This window comes from Nuphar pumila, chromosome 5, assembly GCF_984573655.1.
Source record: "Nuphar pumila chromosome 5, dmNupPumi1.hap1.1, whole genome shotgun sequence".
In the NCBI taxonomy this organism is placed as follows: domain Eukaryota; kingdom Viridiplantae; phylum Streptophyta; class Magnoliopsida; order Nymphaeales; family Nymphaeaceae; genus Nuphar; species Nuphar pumila.
In genome coordinates this window covers 29,481,329-29,496,764 of record NC_143253.1, presented here as the reverse complement: position 1 = coordinate 29,496,764, position 15,436 = coordinate 29,481,329, and the positions used below count along the sequence as shown (strand labels likewise).

Sequence of the window (15,436 nt, the reverse complement as noted above, 5' to 3'; positions counted from 1 at the left end):
ATATGAAAGTAATTATCTCAAGGCAGAACCTCTCTGCCAACCTGATCTTACTGGATATGGTGGGTTTTGATGTGATTCTTGGCATGGATTGGATGTACGAGCACTATGATTGTATGATATATCGTGAGCATCGAATAAGATTTTATCATCTTGATCAACCTGTTCTTGAGTACAAGGTGAGTAAGAGAGAAAATAAAGGGAGAATAATCTCAGCATTAAAGGCCCAACGTTATTTGTAGAAGGGTTGTGATGCCTTCTTGGCTAGTGTCGCTTTGGTAGAACCCAGCACAACCCCGATGAAGGACCTAGATGTGGTTTGCAACTTCGCAAACATATTTCCTAATGACTTTCCTGGCATACCGTCTGCAAGGGAGATTGACTTTGCTATAGAGTTGTTGTCTGGTATGGCCCCAACCTCTAGAGCTCCTTATCGTATAGCCCCTATAGAATTAGATGAATTAAAGATGCAACTTCAAAAGCTAATGTACAAGGGATTCATTAGGCCGAGCATTTGGTAGTGGGGTGCTCTAGTATTGTTTGTCAAGAAGGAGGATGGCTAACTTCGGGATGCCAAGGTCTTCTCAAAGATAGATCTTCGATCTGGTTATCACCATTTGAGGATCAAAGAGTCAGATGTACAAAAGACACCATTGAGGACGCGGTATGGGCACTATGAGTTTTTGGTGATGCTTTTTTGGCTCAATGCTCCGGCAACATTCATGGACCTGATGAACATGATTTTTTGACCCTATTTGGATTTTCTTGTGATAGTCTTCATTGACGATATTTTGATCTATTTAGAGGGTGAGAAAGATCACAGAGAGCACTTGAGGATTGTTCTTGAGACACTTAGACAGCATCAGTTGTATATAAAATTTTCTAAGTATGAATTCTGGTTAGAGCAGGTGATGTTTTTGGGACATGTGATCTCAAAATACAAGGGTGTTAGTGGACCCTGCTAAAGTAAATTCATCTCAATGATTATGCCTTGAAAAAGATTTTTCTTTAGGATTTTTAGCCTAACTGTTTAAATTTTATGGTTTGAAATTGTATTAGGTGGAAGCACTCTTAGACTAGAAACAACCAAAGAGTGTGTCAGATATACTTGGTTTTCTTGGTCTTGTAAGATACTACAAAAGATTTATTCAAGACTTTTCTAAGATCGTGACACCAATGACCAAGCTACTTTGTGAGGGGATAAAGTTCGTATGAACTCAGCAGTGTAAAGAAAGCTTTCAGGATCTAAAGAAGAGACTTACTTCAGCCCTAGTGCTCACTTTACCTTCAGGCCATGGAAGATTTGTAGTCTACAACGATGCATCGGGTACAGGACTTGGATGCGTATTGATGCAGCATGGCAAGGTCATAGTGTATGCTTCATGCCAACTGAATGTTCATGAACAAAATTATCTCACACATGATTTAGAACTAGCAACAATCATTTTTGCACTTAAAATATGGAGACACTACCTATACAAAGAGAAATTTGAGGTTTTCTCTAATCATAAGAGTCTCAAGTATATTTTCTCATAGAAAGACCTTAATATAAGGCAGAGGCAGTGGTTAGAGTTCCTTAAGGACTATGACTTTTTCATATCCTACCACTTAGGAAAATCCAACGTAGTGGCAGATACATTGAGCAGAAAAGCAAGAAGCCATGCAAGCATGATCAGCAATGAGTGGAGATTACTCGAGGATTTGATTAATTGGAAACCTTTTGATACATATTCTAGTGGCATTTAGATCGCAAGCCTAGCTATGTAAACCGAACTCATGAATCGAATTATTACACTGCAGAAGGATGAGCTAAGCTTCACAAAGATGGTTGCAGTGTGCAAGCAAGACGAGACAACCCTATATCTACAAGAAGATGGTAGTATCTGGTACAATCAGAGGCTATGCATGCCAGAGGATCAGCAATTACGCAAGTTGCCACTTGATGAGGTGTATTGAACTAAGTATACTATACATCCAACTAGCACCAAGATGTATAAGGATCTTCAGAGGAACTATTGGTGGAATGGTACGAAGAGAGACATTGTTGAGTATGTTGAGATTGCCAGTAGGTCAAGATAGAATATTAGAGACCTAACGGAACACTACAGACGATCGAGATACTGTAGTAAAAGTGAGAAGACATTACTACAGACTTTGTGGCAAGTCTGCCTTGGACACAACACTAGTACGATACTATATGGGTCGTAATGGATCGCCTTACGAAGTCAGCATACTTCTTACCAACCAGGGTGAATCAAACATTGGTGAGTCTAGCAAATTTGTATGTCGACGAGATCGTTAGGTTACATGAAGTACCTATCTCGATTATTTCTAATAGAGATTCGAGATTTAGGTCTAAGTTTTGGAGACAACTTTAGAAATCTTTGAAGACAAAGCTTAAGTTTAGCACAGATTTTCACTCACAGATGAACGAAAAGACGGAGAGGACAATTCAGACGCTAGAGGACATGTTATGCTTTTATGCCTTGGAATGGAAGGGTGAATGGAGTAAATACTTTAAGCTAGCCGAGTTCGCCTACAACAGTTATCACTCGAGCATCAGTATGGCTCCATATGAGGCTCTATGTGAGTGACCTTGTAGGCCTCCAGTTTGTTGAAGTGAGGTTGGTGATCGAGCGATCGAGTCAGCAATAGTTCTGCAGTACTACACTGATCAGGTATAGTTGATACAAAAGAGACTTTTGACCGCTCAGAGCCGTTAGAAAAATTATGCAGATATAAAGCATTGTGAAGTCTCATTTAAAGTTGGAGATCATGTGTTCATTAAGGTATTGCCAACCAAGAGTATATTTCGGTTTGGCAAGAAGGGTAAGCTAAGTTCAACGTATGTAGGGTCTTTCCTCATCCTCGAAAAGAATGGAGGCACAGCTTACAGATTAGCACTCTCACTACAGTTTTTAAACATCTACGATGTTTTTCATGTGTCGATGTTGAGAAAATATGTGTCAGACCTGACACATATTATTCAGTACAATGAGGTAGAAGTACATAAGGATCTCACGATCAAGTAACGTTCGATAGAGATTTTGGATCGACAAGAACAAGTGTTACAAAATAAGACGATTCCTTTGGTGAAGGTATGATGGCAATACCATGAACTCGAAGAATGTACATGGGAGCCGAAAGCAGAGATGAAAGTAAATTATCCAAGCCTATTCGGTATGTAACCTTAACTAAATTTTGAGGACAAAATTTTTTTAAAGGGGGGTTGGATGTAATGCCAACGATTTTTTGAGGAATTTTCATTAATTTTTGCAAATGTCGTTATATATGATAAATTGATAATGATAACATTTACTAAGTATTATATAATAGATTATGTATTGGAATAAGACTTAGAAAAAATATATATAAGAAATACACTCAAACACCAATGTCTCCTATCGACCCTAGTGAAAATTAATTTTTCAAAATACATTTTTAAGAAATTAGAATTGTTAGAAAAATATATAATTAAGCTAGCTGAATTTTAGTTTAGGAAAATTCACATATATTTGAAAATAATTTAAGTTGCATTTAGAGTCATTTCATTTAAAACCAAAATTATAGTTTTGAAAGAATTGAAATCTAAAATATTAAATTAAATAATTAAGAAAATAATTAAATAAAATGGAAAATGTAATTCAATTAAATTGAATAAGTTAGTATAATTCCATAGATGGGTTGTCCCATCCTAGTGGCACTTTCCTATTGATTTAAATGAAATTAAAGCTTTAAAATACCAAGGTTTTTTTAAAAGTTTCAAAAAACAAAGTTTAAACCAAAAGGTTAAAACTTACATAATTGAGACCTAGAATTCTCTAGGATGGGAAGGCTAGAAAAAAAGGGTACAAATAAAGTGGAAATGAGAAAAGAAAAGATAGAAAGAAAGAAAGAGAAAAATATATTTATATATATATATATACAATTTTCTTGACATAGTCAAGTTTGACAACCTTTGCAATATGGAAAGGTTAAACCCATGGGGATGTCAACCAGACCATATACATCAAAATTATATAGTATATAATATAATATATGCTATATATATAATATATATTAATCAAGATTATCTAATATAGGGAAAAAAAAGAAAAATAAATAAGAGAAAAGGAAACTAGAAGAGGTAGGAGAAAGGAAAAGAGGCTTAGATTATATCAAGGGCTGCAATTATCCCAACCCTTGACCTAATCCCTAAGCATTATAAAAATAGAAGAGTGGTTCATGCCCTCCCTATTTGCCATTTTTTCCTTACATTGTGCTTCATCTCTCTCATCGCTTTCTTCTCCATCATGCTTCTTCTTCTTTTTCCTCTATTCTTTTGTGGTTTTTCTCTTGTCCAACTAAGAGGCGAACCTACGTATGTAGGTGAAGCGAGTAGATCATCTCGACGTAGCCACCATACAAAGCGGACGGCCAGTTCGCTTGTGGAGTTGCTTTTTTTAATCAAAAGAGGTGTTTTCGTGCAAAAGATAGGGGGTTCTATTCTCTACACAGAAATTAAAACTCATAGGCACGAGTTTATTCCAATTTCTAGTAGAACAAACCCTATACCAAACCCCCCATGTGTGGGATTGGTGTTGGGGTTTGTCAAAAATTAAATAGAGAGGGTTTTCAAAAGAAAAACCCTCTCAAAAACCGTTTTTGTCAAAAACGTGTTCTTGAGATTGAATTATCATGTTGGCAAAAGAAAAAGCTTTCAAAAATTTTAATTTGGATTAATAAAGAGGGATTGATTTTGATTCTCTCAAAGAGGAATCGGTTTTACCCCCAACGTGGATAGTTTACTTGAAAAGAAACGATTATGCCTATGTATGCCTTATAATATGAGCTTCCAGAAAATAAAATTGTATTTTAATTAAAGTATGGTAAAAATTTATGGATTCCTTGCATAGATCTTAGTTAGAATTTGTGATATCATGTTCATGTATATGTGGTATAATGTCTATCATGTTTTTTTATGTTTGTCATGAAAAAATATGCATCTCTATGCTTGATATTGCAAAAATATCAAAATTTATTTATGAGAAAATAAGGTTTGGTAAGATGGGTCAATTTTTTTGCCTAACGACTGCAAAAATGGGATTTTTCTATGATGGATTGTTTATAAATCATATGTTGTTAATTTAGAGATTTTATTTAATGTGTTCATGAAGTAAATTAAGGGAGGTATAAATTCATGTGACATATTTTTGCTCACTCGAATGCATATTACCCGTTATTAGGTATTTTTGGTATGACACCTAACCGATAAATTATCCGTATCTCTCTCGTTCAGAGGATTTTTTATAAATGATTTATTGTGTTGGAAAGCTAATAAAAGTTTACAGCTTCTGTGAAATTTTAAGCTATATTCTCAGATTGAGCACTGGATTGTGATAGTCAAAACATAAAGGTATAGGCATGCACTAAACTGGTCGTGTTTCCCTCATCCGAAGGAATTTTTATGAAGGGTTTATGGCATTAGAAATCTGACAAAATTATCTCTAAGCTATAAAAAATCTAGCTTTGTCTGATAACTGTACATTTTTTTGTGATAGTTGTAACAGTCAGACTGAATTAAGTCTCGGCAGGTTCTGAACCGGTTAAAACCCGGTTAGCATGAACTTAAAATTTATATGTGGTTTTTTAGTGCACTTTTGCAAATGAACATCATACTATATATGAACTACTAAGATAATTTTTTTGCAAGAAATTAAATGTCAAATATGAGGCATGCATTGAATAAAGTACTAATGTACTAGCTTGCCTTCATGAAATTTTGCTAATAAATGGGACGAATAGAGTCTATCTTGTGATCGAATACAATGATTAATTGTTCATTAATGTTGATTTTGATATAAATGATATGTATATGATTATGCAAATGGTTGGATGCATTTAGTTGTTAAAAACATTGCTTTATTTTGAAAGTGTACTTAAGCTAAAATGAAAGAAAGACATTATGTAATCATACTTAAAATATATGATTTAAAAGTGTACATCCATGGGCCCGAAAGAGGTTGAATCCCTAAGTTAGGTTCACGAGTGAGTGTTGCATGAAATTAATTAATTTAAAAAGTTTAACCATATAACTTTAAAGATTGATGTTTGCAAGGAGAGGGCAAGTGGCACTTTGGGTTTCATGGGTTTTGTTTTGAGCATGGAATGTTACTTCTCTCCAAACACAAAGATAAAAAAAACCTCTGCATTAGACTGCAGCATAGAGAATAGAAACTCATAAGTAGAAAACTGATGCATCAAAATAACTGTGTTAGATTGCTCTCTTGATATGCTCGTCCTTCGCCTGCAGATTGGTGAAAGGTGTTCAGCAAGACCAAAGTCACAATTGTATAAAAACACTGTTTGCATTATGGCCTTGATCTAGGTTTAAGCCTGCATTAGTACCCACAGGGTTAAGAACTAAAACTTAAAATGATTGCGCATTCAGATAGGCATGGCATGCGCCATGTAAAAAGAAAACTTAATCAAAGATAAGAAGTCACTTATGCATACAGTTTGACTTCTATAATGGTAAGTCCATGCATTTTTAGTTGTTCATGCATATTTAATTGTTCATAGTTAATTGAATGCTTTGATTGAGAAGACTTTATAAATGTATGTTTGAAAACCTTGTATAAAATTTTATGCATGTATGCTTTGGTGTGCTTAATTATGTTTGGGTGTGTGGATGTCGGATTAATTCTTGTTTACTTATTTTAATTTATGTGTATTGAATAGCTCTGCCCTAGTGTTTCAAGTAGCGAATGAGGGACCGAGCGATGACGGGAGGTTGAGACGAGAATTGAGCCAAGCCTTTCTCAATTTTGGAGTTGTTTTGGATTACAAGCATTTACGAGTGCTCAAGACTTTGATATTGATTTAATTTGAAAATACTGTCATTATTTAAATTCAAAGTGTAGTGGATATTTAATTAATTATGAATATTTAGTTTTAAATTTGTAGTGTAATTGAAACGTATATGATAGAACTGTAATACACCAAAGTTTTTATCCCATTCATATTTTGACTGCAATTTTATAAAACTATTTCAAAAAAAAATTATTTTATAATTTTTAAGATAGAAAAATTGAGGTATTACAAAAAACATCTAAGCAATACATAAAAGGTATATAGACAACTTTAACAGTATCAATAACACACAAAAAAACTTTTCTGTAAGTTCTAAGGTGAGAAGAGGCAAAAAATAGAGAATGCAGCGCCTTTGCTCGAATTCCTTCTTCCTGGACCCCAAAAAATGATGATGATGAAGAAGAAAAAAAAGAACATACCTGTAATTGGAGGAGATGCCCAAGCCCTTGAGACTAGTAGAATCCTTCAAGTTCTCGCTTGGAGAGAGTGCGAGAGAGGAAGCACCTCTAGCGTATAAATGCTACCTCAGGTGCTCAAATGTTACCTTTGGCGTCTTCTTCTAAGAGAGGGAAAAGAAAAAGACAGTCCGCAGCAAAAATTAGGGAAAATGGGGGAAATGAAAAAACTAGAGAGAGAACAAATGTTTTCCCCTACCACAAAAATTTTAAAGTATTTACTGGTGCAGATCAAGGTTGCACCAAAGATTTCAAGGGATTTATTGGTGCAATCATAGTCTAAGGCAAAGATTGCAGGTTTTCTCTGGTGTGTTACTGGGTGCGCCAGTGAAACCCTACAATCCTTACAATCCAAAATCGCGGCAGTAAATCTCTTTAATTGACGTTGGGTAAACCTGCGCCAGTGAAACCTTACCTTTTCTGTTAGGGATGGCAGTGGACCGGAGGAAAGTGGGGCTCCGCTCCGCCTTGCCCCGTTTGGACCGGGGATGAAGGCGGGGATGAAGGTTAAAATCCATCTCCGTGGGGATGGAGGCGGGGATGGACTTACACTTTCCCCCGCCCCGTCCCCGTCATGATCCCTGCCTTGCCCCGCCCCACCCCATTCCCATCCCCATCCCCATCTCCATCTCCATCTCCAATCCTTCTAAAGGATGGCAATAGACCAAGGGAAAACGGGGACCTGCCCCGCCTCATCCCCGTTTGGACCGGGGATGGAGGTGGGGGTGGAGGTTAAAATCCATTCCCGTGCAGGGATGGAGGCAGGGGTGGAGGTTCGAATTTTGAGACGGGGTGGGGGTGGAGACCTTGTCCCCCGCCCCGGTCCATTGCCATCCCTATTTTCTGTCATCAAGCTACCAGCACGCCAGTGAAAGCTTGTTTTCTTGTAGTTCGAAAATTAGATTGTTTACATTTGCCAAATCTAAAGTTACGTGGTTACATGTCCATTAATCGTACACCTGAGCGTATGTTACAAAGATGAAGCACAAATATGATGCAAGAATGTTAGAGCTTGTTTAGTTCAAAACTAGCTACATGTTGGGGATGTATTCTAAACTAATCTACTGCGTTTCAGGCATATTACTGAAATTACCATGGTGAAAGAGTTTTATGGTGCCCCATGGTTGAAAGAGTTTTATTCAGCCCACCTGTTTTTTTTTTTTTAATAATCAAGGAGAAAACTGCATATTTTCTAGTCGCCAGTATGTACTATTATTTGTCCAGCCATGTATCCAGACAACCCCTGGCATAAAACCCCAGGGGACACCCTGCCCATCAACCGAAGCCTCCAGCTTCAGCCTTGCAGCAAGAGACACCTCCCAGGCATGGAACTCGTGATTTCTGTTCAACTTGACAAATACAACCAAACCCCTTAGCCAGGAACGTGGAGCCTTCATGAGCATTTCACATGTTACAGTGATTATATATATATACAAAAAATGTGTAGGTGCATGATCACTTTCGAACATGACCGAACCGAACTAGTTACCGGTGATAAAAGTCACCGTTAAAGGCTTGGGACCTTTAGCAGCCACTAATTTCGCCACTAAAAGTCCCGACAGAGACTTTTAGCAGCAACAAAACTTGCTGCTAAAGGTCCCAGCACGGAAACAGTTTCGTTGTGCGTGCTCAGCAGAAGTTTGTTTTAGTCATGATCGAAAGTAACACCTACACACTACTATATATATATATATATATATATATATATATATATATATATATATATATATATATATATAGAGAGAGAGAGAGAGAGAGAGAGAGAGAGAGATGGGTCTGTCTTAAACCCATTTGGTGCTAAACCGTGTGCTAAATGGGTTTTTTAGTTTTTCCGGTGCTTTGTATACGGTTTAGGCCCTATAAATGTGTTGGGCATGGTTGATTTACTAAGAATCCACAGCTGGATCATGTGTTTTCGGTGAAAAAAATGATGTTTAGAGAATCAAAAATTTACAAACCATTGATTTTTTTAACTTTATAAAAACCCACCCATCTGCTGGAATCAATAGCTTCGAGAGATAATCCCTATAAAATCAAGTACACAGATCACAACTGTACAGTCAGAATTTAAAAATGAAATGAAAAATACCTGAAAAACCTATTTGCCTTGGTGTTAAACCACGTGCTAAATAAGTTTTTTGGGCTTTTTCATTTTATTTTTAAATTCTATATATTTGATTTTATAGGGATCAGCTCTTGAAGTGATTGATTCCAGCACATGGGTGGGTATTTATAAAGTTCAAAAATCAAAGGTTCAAAATCTTTGTAAAAATTTTCAGGCTCCAAACATCATTTTTTCATAAAAAAAAACACTCTCAAGTAATTGACCATGCCCAACACATTTATAAGGCCTGAACCCCATAAAAAGCAACGAAGAAGATGAAAAACCTATTTAGCACATAGTTTAGCACCAAATGGGTTTAGCACAGACCCATTACTATATATATAGTGCCTTTGAATGCACCAAATTATATGAAACTATTGAGTTGAAAACCATGTTTTAGCTTTTTTTTTTAAATTAAATCTTATAGATGTGATCTATAATGTTTTAGTGAAAAATGAGTTTTAAATCATAAGATTGTTGAAATATAAGCAGGTTTTTTAAGGGATTATAAGGCCTGAACCCCATAAAAAGCAACGAAGAAGTTGAAAAACCTATTTAGCACAGTTTAGCACCAAATGGGTTTAGCAGGAACCCATTACTATATATATATAGCGCCTTTGAAGGCACCAAATTATATGGAACTATTGAGTTGAAAACCTTGTTTTAGCTTTCTTTTTTTAAATTAAATCTTATAGATGTGACCTATAATGTTTTAGTGAAAAATGAGTTTTAAATCATAAGATTGTGAAATATAAGCAGGTTTTTTAAGAGATTAAAAAATAAGCGGTATCCGGCCTTAACCTCAGCAACCTCACAACCACTCAGCTGGCCATGCGGGTGACCCCCCCCCGGTGGTGATAAGAGTTAAGACAAGTGGAATTAGAATTAAATGAGTAGATTATTGATATAATTACCGAGGTATAAGCTGTGTAAAAATGTAATGAATCCATGGAGATTTTAGTAAATTTATGGCTCAAACGCAAGTAGTCACACAACCACACGCCAAAAGTGTGACTACAGCACGCTCATAATTGATTTTTGTAGCCTTCTTCCAATAATTGTGTTCAGCAAAGGAGAGGAGAGAAGAATGGCCGTATGAAGATGAAGCTTGTTTTCACAATCCTCCCTCTACTGTTATTGTTCTGTCTATCTTCTCATCATGTTCAATCCATTAGAGAGATTTCCTATCTCCCCAAATCAGAGCAAGGTCTCTCTCTCTCTCTCTCTCTCTCTCTCTCTCTCTCTCTCTCTCTCTCTCTCTCTTTATATTTGATATTTGCATGAAGGAACAGAGACAAAAGGAGGAATGATGTCCAAGATGTGGGTGTGGGAAAGTGATGACCAGTTCAATAAGGTAAGCCTATACCATGAACTCAGATTGCTTTTATGTATGATGGGTTTTTTTAAGGTGGTCTTATGAAAATGGCGAGATTTGATAGTTGTGGGTATCATGGTAATGCCTCAGATTGAAGGAAGAGCAAGCATAGAAGGTGAAGAAGAAGGGGATGATGGGTTGGTTTACAACGTGGATTATCATGGAGCCACCACCCATCCATTGCCAGAACCTAAGCATCCTGTGCCATGATGCACCCCTGTTCCTCTATCATGCCCCATCGTCACCATTGTCATCATCTTTTTTTCTTTTTGCTTTTTCTTGAGAGTCATGTGCTGTACTGTGTACCCTTCAGGATACTGAAGGGGTTCATCTAGAGACAGACTTCTCTTTAGGGGAAAGTATGTTAACTTCTTATATGTTTCTTGAGAATGATGAAATCTCTCTCTCTTTCTCTCTCTGGAATATCAGAAACCCTTTTGTTTTTAGGTCCAAATTCCCTCAATCTTAGGTAATGTTTGTTAGGGGTACTTGGAAGGATGTGATGGAAATGATTTTGGAGGAAATCAAGAGAGATTTTTTGAGAGCAAAAGAAAAGAAATCAAGGATACGAAAGAAATTGGTATTCCCTTTTGGCTTGGGATCAGCTAATGGTTCCTTCAAAGATTCAGGTTACCAATTCTTTTGAATTTTATATCTTGTGAGAGATTAGTGACATAAATGAAAAACAAACTGATATAGAATTAAAAGATTCTAAAAACAACAAGCAAGAGGTTTTGAAGAGGATTAAATTTTTTTATCACTGCAAAAATCAACAATTATCTCTTCTCTGTGAAGGAATCCAAAACAAGAAAAATGAAAAAGGGTTCTCCTGTCTATTGCCCGCTTCCCAAGTAGGCCCTTGTCAAATCGATCGGTTACACTCATCCCTCATGTCATCTCCATCTACATGCGCCTTACAGGGATTTCATTGTTGCAAGTTTTGTTCAAATCGGACTTTATCATTCATTTAGTGAAGACATTTAAATCACTTAAATTCTACTTGTGCGCAGGTTTTTTTGGTGGTTCAAAAAACAAGTGTTAAGAAAACACAAAATTTTGTGATTTAAAAAATCATATTTTTTCATTGAAAATATATGATCTAAGGGTCAATTCTTATTAAATGGACCATGATGAATCCATCTGTAGGGTCAAATTTGATCCAAACAACTTGCATCGTAAGACTTGAGAGGTATAAAGATGGGGGATGACAAGGGGGGTGAGTGGAACCGAACTCCTTAGCATTAGAGTGCATCGACAAATCCAAGTCCAGATCTTGTGTCAGTATATTGTGGTCCCACCATTATAAATAATAATAATAATAGTGAAATTATGATGATACTGTCTAATAGGCTGGATACTGGTTGAATTTTAAGTGACATCCATTGCCAGGTCCGAATACCCAAAAAGTATGTCGTTTTGAATGGTCTCCAAACTCAGACTGACTTTACATAATTCAATCCACTAGGTAGTTCGTCCTGTTATGATTGGGATCCGACCCGTTGACATAGGGTTGAAGTTTCACATTAGAGCACAAACAATGGTGAAAAGATCAGGTGCAATATGATTGCACAAATATTTCTGCATTAAGCACCTGATCACCCTCCATCTTGGGGATAGGGCCTGTCAGTTGTGGGGCCCAAGGTCTGATGGAGGGCGATCAGGTGCTTAATGCACAAATTTTGTGTCATGTTATTGCACCCGATCCGGACTCCAAACAATGACCCTGTAATATGCTCATATTCCAGGACACCGGTTGCCTATACATAACCAAGACCCAAGTTTTTTATTTCTAGCAGGCAACAGATTGGATACAGTTTCAATAATTGGCCAACACCTAAGTAAGGGGGCGTCCCAATTCCAAATACATTTTTATGAACGACAAACATGGAGGTTCATATCACTGGCGACAACGATGGATTGTCATCAAAATCTTTTGTCTGGCATCCATATCCACGTTACCAAGATGATAACATGATCCTCCTGACAGAAAATGACATGCCCAATCCATCCAATATTTGGCTGAATCCCGTTATAAAAGTATCAAGTAGGATGTTTGCCCAATCTCTCTCTCTCTATCTCTCTCTCTCTCTCTATCTATATATATATATATATATATATATATATATATATATATATATATATATATATATATATATATATATATACATCAAAAATGATGTGCTTCTAAAAATGCCTCATAATTTATCAAATTTGTTGAATGAACAATTGTGGGGGTACCTAATTTTTCTAAACACTTTTACCCTTTGTAGAAGTGAATTTCAGATTTTTGCATGCTTTAATGCTAAAATAATACACTCATGAAACTCATCAAAAAAATCACATCTGAGGTTGTGATATTTCAAAAAAACAAATTATGAAATTCTAAAAAAATTATAACACTCGTGACGAGTATCGCACGACCACATGTGAAAGTCTGATAATCACGAAATTACAGACAAGTATTGCATTAAGTATTGCGAAAATCTGAAATATTTGTGAAAGTCTGATATTATGAAATTGCAATGAGTATCGCACATCGTGTTGCGAAAATACCTTCAAGTGTTACGGATGTCTATAATTTGCAAAATTATGAAAATTTTGCAAAAGTACGATATTATGAAAGTTCTTATTTGCATCGCACTAGTATTGCAAAAAAAAATCTTACTAAATTCCTTTTTGGATTTTTGTATTTTAGTACGAGCATAATATAAAATCAAAGCACGGGTTTCACATAAACTATAGTTTTTGCGGTCTTTAACCAGTGAGGAATTATGACCATTTTTTTCAAGGCCAAGCAACGAAAGTGCCGCCATTGGCAAAAAATCATCGACGGTAATTTTTTTCGGTAAGCACATTTTATGGTATGGGTGGGATAGGAAACCAAAAGTTTGCAAGTTGTTCGTGAGTGGCATTTCATCATAAACAATGATAATGTAGAATCGATGAGGGGCATCCGCTTTAGCAAACTATCATAGCCCCCATCAACACATAGTCAACGTATCTCACAGCCAGTGTTCAATCACATATTATGGGTGGTATAGGAAAAATAAAGAGAACACAGAGTGTAGAATCAATGATAGAGGTACCTCTACACATACTCTGTTTTCTTCGTATCAAAGAAGTAGTGAGAAGCAACATTTTTGTGAAAGAATAGAATGAATGTAATGTATGAGCGATTTCATTTTGTGAAAGAATGGAATGAATGCAATGTATTATCATTCATTTATTTTGTAAAATAATGGAATGAATGCAATGTATTATCATTCATTTATTTTGTAAAATAATGGAATGAATGCAATCTATGAACAACTTCATTTTGTAAAAGAATGAAATGAATGCAATGTATGAATGACTTAATTTTATGAAAGAATGATGCTTTGTTTCTCAACTCCTTTTTTGTATCTGAATACCCTTATTTTTGCAATCTTAGGGTTCTTGCGGTCTCTAATCTGGCGATCTTATGACCACATTCAACTGAATATTCTAAGGAATGTTCATTGTGAAATTTCTTCTTGATTTAAAATTTGCATATACATTACAAAATTCCTTACTGATGCAAAAAATCACTAGTTATAAACACATATTCATTCCCTATTATATAGACATTATACACAATTGATTTTCATAAACAAATTAATTACTTGTTACATAAACAACACATATCAAACAAACATGTTTATTTGTTATATATGCAATTCATTACATGCACAACACATAAACAAATCAATCACCTATTATATAAACAATTTATTATACTCAAAAAACAATAATCAAACAACTTTATTCCCTGTTATGTATATACACAATACACTCTCCTCAAAAAAAATCAAATATGTTCGTTATTGACATCTATAGTCAATACATAATGCCCTATCCACATTCATAGTCTAAAATCTGCATAGTCATCCACATAAAATTTGTTTACTGCTTATTATATCAAAATTATAAAGTCTTTATTATATATATACAATCATCAGCAAAGAGTACCCATAAGTGCCCATAACTCTTGTAAACTCTCATCGCCATCCGACATCTCATTGTCTAATGTCGTCTCTACATCTATAAACACAAGTGCATCATCCGGCTTAGACAAATCATCAGCGTTCATTGCCGCAAGCTCAACCTTCATTTTCTTCTACTCCTCACGGACGATCTTTCTTTCACATTTCTAGAACTTTATCATTTGACACCTAACTGAAGTTACATGATCCTAAAAAAATGTCACATAGTAAACGTACAACAAATATCATAAAAAAATAAAACATGATCAGTAGTATGGTGTACCTGTATGAAATTTAATGATTTGCTTAATCTCAAGTATTGCATATATAAAAGGACATATATTTCACAATCATACATATAACATTCATATACCAAGTAAACAAACATGTACAAAATGAGTTAACAAATATGTAGAACCTTAGAAATGTCTTGCACAATAGTGGTCGACCGTCCTGCTTAAATATCATAATCGATCCTTCTTGATAAAAAATGAATATACAATACAACATTAAACTGAATGAGTATTTGAACAAAAAAAATACAATATTGAATAGGCAATAGCATTACATACTATATCTATGGTGTTCTTATTATCCATCGAATTGTACAACCTTAACTCTTTTGCTTTTATATTTATCTTCCAAAGAACCC

The 15,436-nt window shown here is 35.5% G+C and overlaps 1 long non-coding RNA gene across 2 annotated transcripts; it reads left to right on the top strand.

Annotated features, from left to right (window-relative positions):
• The first annotated feature begins 10,458 nt into the window (after window positions 1-10,458).
• LOC149837261 (uncharacterized) lies at window positions 10,459-11,173 on the top strand. Of its 2 annotated transcripts, none has more exons than XR_016432090.1 (3): window positions 10,459-10,615; window positions 10,701-10,762; window positions 10,874-11,173. It is a non-coding gene; the product is annotated as an uncharacterized LOC149837261 (long non-coding RNA). The 2 variants fall into 2 exon arrangements; XR_016432091.1 differs by having other exon boundaries at window positions 10,695-10,762.
• The last annotated feature ends 4,263 nt before the right edge of the window (window positions 11,174-15,436 follow it).